This window comes from Blennius ocellaris (genome assembly GCF_963422515.1).
Source record: "Blennius ocellaris genome assembly, chromosome: 20".
NCBI lineage: Eukaryota > Metazoa > Chordata > Actinopteri > Blenniiformes > Blenniidae > Blennius > Blennius ocellaris.
In genome coordinates, this window is record NC_137669.1 from 15,912,147 (window position 1) to 15,918,854 (window position 6,708).

The window sequence follows — 6,708 nt, forward strand, 5'->3', positions numbered from 1 at the left end:
GCAACTCTTTTCAGACGACTGTGGGTAAAGCCTTTGTGTCTCACTTCGGCAAATTTGATCAAAACTCACCTTCACGTAAGGGTTTTCATGCCGGTGCTACGTTGTTGACCATAACACTGCCACAAATTAGGAAAAATTACCGATTTATGAAAACGTTTACACAAGCGGCCGTTTTTGGAATAAAGTAAGATGTTATTGTAGCGCCATTCAATTTAGGTGATATGGGCTAGTAATTGATAATTATGATGAAATTACTAACGACATTAAGACATGAGCTTCTAAATGAACATGAGTTTTCCTTTATACATCCTCTCTGCTGTTTTTTTTTCTTTCGCATATTAGTAATTTGTCTGAACTGTTTTCTCTCATCTTACTCTCATCACCCGAGAAGATTGCTTCCCACTTGGAGTGGCAGGAAAAAAAAAAAAAAAAAGACTTTAATAATGACTTATTAGCTCAAACATACCAGATGAACAGGTGCGCGCAAGCGTTTCCCTCCCAAATAACGGAGGTTTTTCCAGATGATTGTAGTGACGCGGCGCTGACAGCTCAGCTGATGCAGCAAAGCAAAACCACGAGTATCAAGACTTCCGAAATGAGATAGAAAATTAAAAGTAACATTTTGTTTGTGAGTGACAAAAAGTAACTTTCTTTTTTTGTTATATTGCTCAACACTAATGAGAAAACAGTCCATAAAGAGCCAGTGATGCAAGAAATTATGTCAAATGAAGTAAAAACTGAGATAAATTAGACGAAGCAGTTGTTCCGTTTGAACACAATGAAAGCCGATCGCACAGTTTTGACTTTAGGTGACACAACTTCATGCATCCTTTTTCCTGACTGTTTATATTTAGCCGTTAAATGTAGGTGTAGTCGTTACTCCCAGCCCTAAAAGTTAATGAATAAAAAAAGATGCGCGTGTCGATTTACTTTTATGTGGTAAAAGCTCACCGTTATTTCTTTTTAGATTGCTTCAATTTCCAGCTATAAACAACTGCGTTCTATCAGTAACGGGTTATTAAATAGTATCGACTGTGTCGTCATTGGTCCCCGCCGCCTGGCGCCGCCTGGGTAACGGTCGCCTTCCAGGTTGAACCGCGTGGGTGAGGCGCCGCATGAGCTGCGATCATGATTAACATAAGAGATATTGTTCGTCGCAGAGTTTATTCACACCAATGACAAAAGGGTGCGTGACGTCAGCACGGCGACATTTCTCTGCTAATTGACAGTGCTCACTGACTTGTGTTTGAACAGGAAATTAATCAGGCGGCGGCGGCGTGCGGGCGTTTAGCATGACCTTAACAGAATTCCTCAGGAGCTGAACGCACTGAAGTTTTACCTACCATCCTGTGACAAATGAGCCGGACGCCCCGCGCTCAAACTCTGCTCATTAGTCATGTATGGTATGTCACCAAGAGTAATTATGCTCAGGCTGAGCTTGCAAACGCACCAACACACAACGCCGGTTTGTAGTCTCGCTGCACTTTCCCACACTTGAGGCGATAGGAAACGTTTTCATACGTGTACGAATGTGTACTGAGACATGAATCATAATTATGACTGCAAGAGAACCGGCGCAGGGCACGTGGTCTGCTCGGCATTTGCTCTTGACATAAACAAATGTTTATTTGATCACGTATTCCCCCTTTTTTTTTTTCTTTTTTCCACCATGAAGTCATGTGAACATAACGGCACATTGACCTCGGAGTGTTTTCCCATCGGTTTCTAAGGATGGCCTCTTTTATTACGGTGATATTTCGCCACATGTTTTGAGTTTTTTTTTTATGTACGTGTGCACGCCGAGGAACTCTGCATTCGTAGTTCGTCCATCTCTCTCACTCTCAGCCGCTCTCTCCGTTCCTCTGCCTTGTGTGGCGTAGTGGTGTGTTTTCAGTATGCAGCGCCGTGCCTGTGGCCATGCTCCAGTGGAGCGCTCAGTCTCTCTGACGGACCGGTGAGAAGTGAGGAGGGTCAGTCCCACCAGAAGCTCATTTAGTCCCTATCACACACACACACACACACACACACACACACACACACACACACTGCTGTGCTCCCATTAGGGAGGTATGGTGAGAGACAGGACTGATGATGCATGTCACACAGTACTACTGCCGGTCCCACACATAGCGTCTCCTCCCTCTTTCTCTTTTCTCGCCACCATCCCGCATATCTACCGTTGCTTTTACAGTTCTGCTGAGAAAAATAGGAATTCGTCGATAAGGCCAACGTGAGAAATGTGTATATACTCGACGCTTGTAATTTCAGAGTTATGCAAATGGGAAAAATGTTGCATTGCATGTAGCTCATCTTCCATGAGGCCGGGCGTCACCCTGCATGCACCGTGTGGCAAAGACCCGTGTTTGTTCTTCACCGTGTTCCACAAATGCTCCTCTGCACGCCAAATTCCTAATCAAAATGCGGGGCATCAGCAAGCGGCAATGTTGAAAACAAACATGTCAATGACAAACTTGACAGTAATACTTTTGGTGTTTAATTCTCGGCCGACCTCGGTCGTCTGCGGGACTGATATGAATGCATTAGCAGGATTGTGCTGTGCTGTGGATTAAAAACTCCCTCGTGCTTTGTGAGGTGTGTGGTAATGCCAGACTTAGTGGATTCTGCTGCAAATCACATCCTCCCATCGCCCTCTTAATCCCTGATGCGCTGCCTAATGACACAGAGACTGAAGAACTCGGCAGGAGATGAGAGAGAGGCGGGGGGAAGGAGGGGAGGGCGTAGGGGTGGGGGGGGGGGGGGATGTGACAGAAAAGTTGCAAAGACTCAAAACTAGTTGGATGCGCGTCTTTGTAGAAAACTTCTGCTTATCCTCAGAGTGACATTGTCCCTGCGTGGCTACTTTTTTTTGTGTGTGTGTGTGTGATTTGATGGTGGTGCGCAAAATTTGGCTGTGTGCTTGTGTGTGTTTACAACTGCTTCATCTATAATTGGTGTGTTAGAGCAGATAGGGCAGGTGCTCAACAGGTGTGCTCTCTGATACCAATCCCTCTCCATTTGCCTGCCTGTCCCTCCATGTTTGCACGCGCTCATTGTGTTCTTCACAGAGGAACACCTGGGCTCTGCTGCACCTGGGCTTGTTGCCCAGTCTTCTGTTTGACAGCACACACACACACACACACACACACACACACACACACACACACACACACACACACACACACACACACACACACACACACACACACTGGAACCCAGCCAGTTCCTGTTACTGGCTAAAGCAGGAAGCAGCAGCTGACATCCTATCCTTCAGCTCCCAGGAGACTCAACACCCTGAGTAAACCATCCAGCTCAGACCCACTTGAGGCCGATCTACCTGGGAATCGGGTCTCCTGCACGGCGCAGATGAACGGGAAGCCGGCGCACACCGAGGGCCCTGTTAGCACATTGACTAAGAATTACTGGCTCCTTCCTGATGTGGGCATTCATTTGTTGTGCTTTTCAAGTGTTGTTTAAAATGCACCAGAGCTTCTGTTCCCTTTTTGTGTTTTTTTTTTTTTTTTCACATCTACACAATAAGCATGAGCTAATTTACAATGTGCAATGTTCTGTTAGGACATTATGTTTGACTGTCCCATGTTCTCACTGCAGGTAACACTTTCACCTCACTGTGAGAAAATCCAGAGGTTTTTGATTTGAGAGCCTTACTACGTCGAGTTTGCATAGTCTCTCCAGCTGATCTAGTTTTCACACGGCAGGTCTTGATGCTTAATTCCAATTTCTTGCTTAGATCTGATTTATTTGCGTGATTGGTCACACGACATTTTAAATGTCACCTCCATCAGACTGCAGCGTGAACATGGCCTTAGATAGGATGTGATGGACTGATGTGTCCATAATGGAGCCTAGATTTGACTTATATCTGAGTTGCATACAGAATACAACACAGCTTTGACTAATATTTTGAAATCACTGTGGAGAAATCACTACAACATACTGTTTGTTGGAGCGATTCTATTTGGGGTTTGTAATTAGATGATCTTTTACCCACCATGTGTTGATGAAGCGTCTTTATAGTGCACATGCAGAGTGAAGGCATGGAGCTGGAACAATGCAGCACAATAAATCCCCCGTTGCAATCAGTTCAGTTATTGTCTGCTGTCTGAGATGTGAATTAGTTCAGATGTCTGCTGCTAGATTTGACAGATCTTTTTTTTTCTTCTTCTTCAGGATCACCACATTGTCTTCCCTTTGGTATTTTTTCGGGGGGGGAAATGACAATGTTGCAGCCGGCGAAGAGACGGAGGCGCGTTGCCGAGTTTCTCACATCGCTGTGTTTAGCCATGCGCTAGTGAGCATGGAATTACCTGAGGGAATAACATCAACACCTCGTCTTGGGTTTCCTGCAGACGGGTTTGGTGTTTACTGGAATAAGTAAGCCGATCTGGGGTCCCTCCTTCTCCCTCTGAGCGCCACTGTTCCAGAGAGTAAGCAAGCGTTGATGGGTGCGTTCAAGTAGCAAGTCGTTTCTCACTTGATTACTCCTCAACCATCGGCCTCTACCCGGTTTAGAGGATGTTCAGTGATTTTTATCATTTGAGCGGAGATTAAATCATTGCAGCACAATTTTGGCTCATTACTTTGTGAGGTTGATAAACTTTGTGTTGCCTCTTTACACACGAGAAAAGAAATGGAATCATATTAGCAGGGATGTTTTTCTTTGGTCTTCACCAGCCAAAATATGTCACCACTTTACTTCCGCTTCTTGGGATCTAACAGGTTATTTATGGTGAAAATATCAGCGTTTGTTTTTTTTTTAAATAAGACAATGTGTACATATGATCCAAAGCGATCAGCGACTTTTGACTGTCAACCATTTATGGAGCATTTACTGAAATGCTTTTGAGGATTAACATTTTAAAGTTAGTCAAAACTTTTATCTTGGGTCATTAATATATAAAAATCTAAAGTGTAAAACTGACCGAAATCGTATTCTTTTAAGAATTTGTTGAGGAAAAATATATGATGGGAAGCATTTTTCTGGAGGATGTTTGTCAACAATAAACACTATTAACAACCATTTTTTTTTTCATTATTTACAAAAAATACAAAAACCACTATTTTGGCTTAATATACAATATTTTATTTTACAATGCACAATCAAATATTTTGTAGTAGTATTTTTTTCATGTTTTAAAGAGATAATTATTAAATGAAAATAAGTGAAACACAATGTTCTCACACTTTTTTAGTATTTAATCACATATTTTACTTATTAACCTACTCCTGTTAGCTTAATGGATGACGAATAATAATAATAATGACGACTGATGAATGCCAACTTAATTGTTTTTCCCCTTTTTCTTTCAACTCCTACCAGTAGACAACAAACAATTACTTCTTCTCCCATGCACAGGTCTGACCACACAGGACCAAAGCATTAGTTACATTAGCGGCATAACCTACATCATTAGTGTCGTGGCTTTAATTGGCTAAAGCGCCAATTCGCTGTGTTTTGGCAACTGCAACAATGGAAGGTGATACATGGCCCGAGAATAGAGTAACTATCAATCTCTCTGTTCACCTCTCCATCTTGCTCACTTGTTCCCACTGTGGGCGAAACAAAGCTGAACAGATATCGCGTGACCAGAAGGTAACGAGCCAGAACGCCGTCTCTGTGTTTGAGGGAGCGCTTCCACATGAAGCTCAATGCGGCTCCATCTTTGCTCCAGCCTTCCACCACCTCGGCTTCTGACTCTGAAGAAAAATATGCCCATCACCTGAATATCTAGTGAATAATGTGGCAGATGCGCTGTGAGTTTCCCGCTCGAGATGGAGCTTGAACGTGTCCTTGAAGGCGGTGAGAGGATGGTCGTTATCCTTCAAAGGCCACGGTTCTGGAGCGTCTTTGATTTAGAGCAGATAGAGTCACAGGAGTCATAACCTCGGGGCAGAAGGCGAGCACAAATAATGTTTCCTACTCCCTTTGCCGTTCTTTGTTCCTCAAACGCTCACACACTGCTTTCTCTATATGGACACCAGTGTCCAGTCTCTCTCTCCCTCTCGTCCCCTTTAGCCAGGGGTCGCCGGAGGTCAGGGCCGATACCATTCAGTCAGGGGACCGTCAGAGGAAGACAGAGACGGCCATTCAGTAAAAAACTTTTCTCTTGTTTCACTTTAAAAAAAAAAAAAAAAAATCTTTGCACACATGCCATTTTAGATGTTTTATACCAGAAAACCCTCCGAAGACTCAGTGGGCAATGACTAATGCTTGGATGTGTTTTTTTATTTAAACACATGCTAGATTTATGGTCATTATTCAAATTTAAATCTAAAAGTTTGGTGTTTTGTTGTGTTTTTATCATCGGATATCTGTTAAATATATATCCAATGTGGGAGGCAGAGCCTGGTTGTTGATCAGTCAGAGCTTTTTACAGCATGGAGTTCAGTTCCAGTTTGTCACAAAGCTCTGAGAGACAGACTCTCACCCACACTCACACCTACAGCCTATTTAAAGCTATTATAGCCCAACAACAACAAACTGCAGATGATCTGTACCTGTTACATCATTAAGGCATTTTATGTCACAATGATTATTTTTCCTTCATTAGTTAATTGTTGGTCTTAAATCATTATAAATCATAGAACATTATTGTTCTATGATCGCACTTTCACTGCGTCCAACCCTACAAAGTTGCTGTCGACTCACACATTAGCACGTTGACTTACACAACTTTTCACACTTACGTT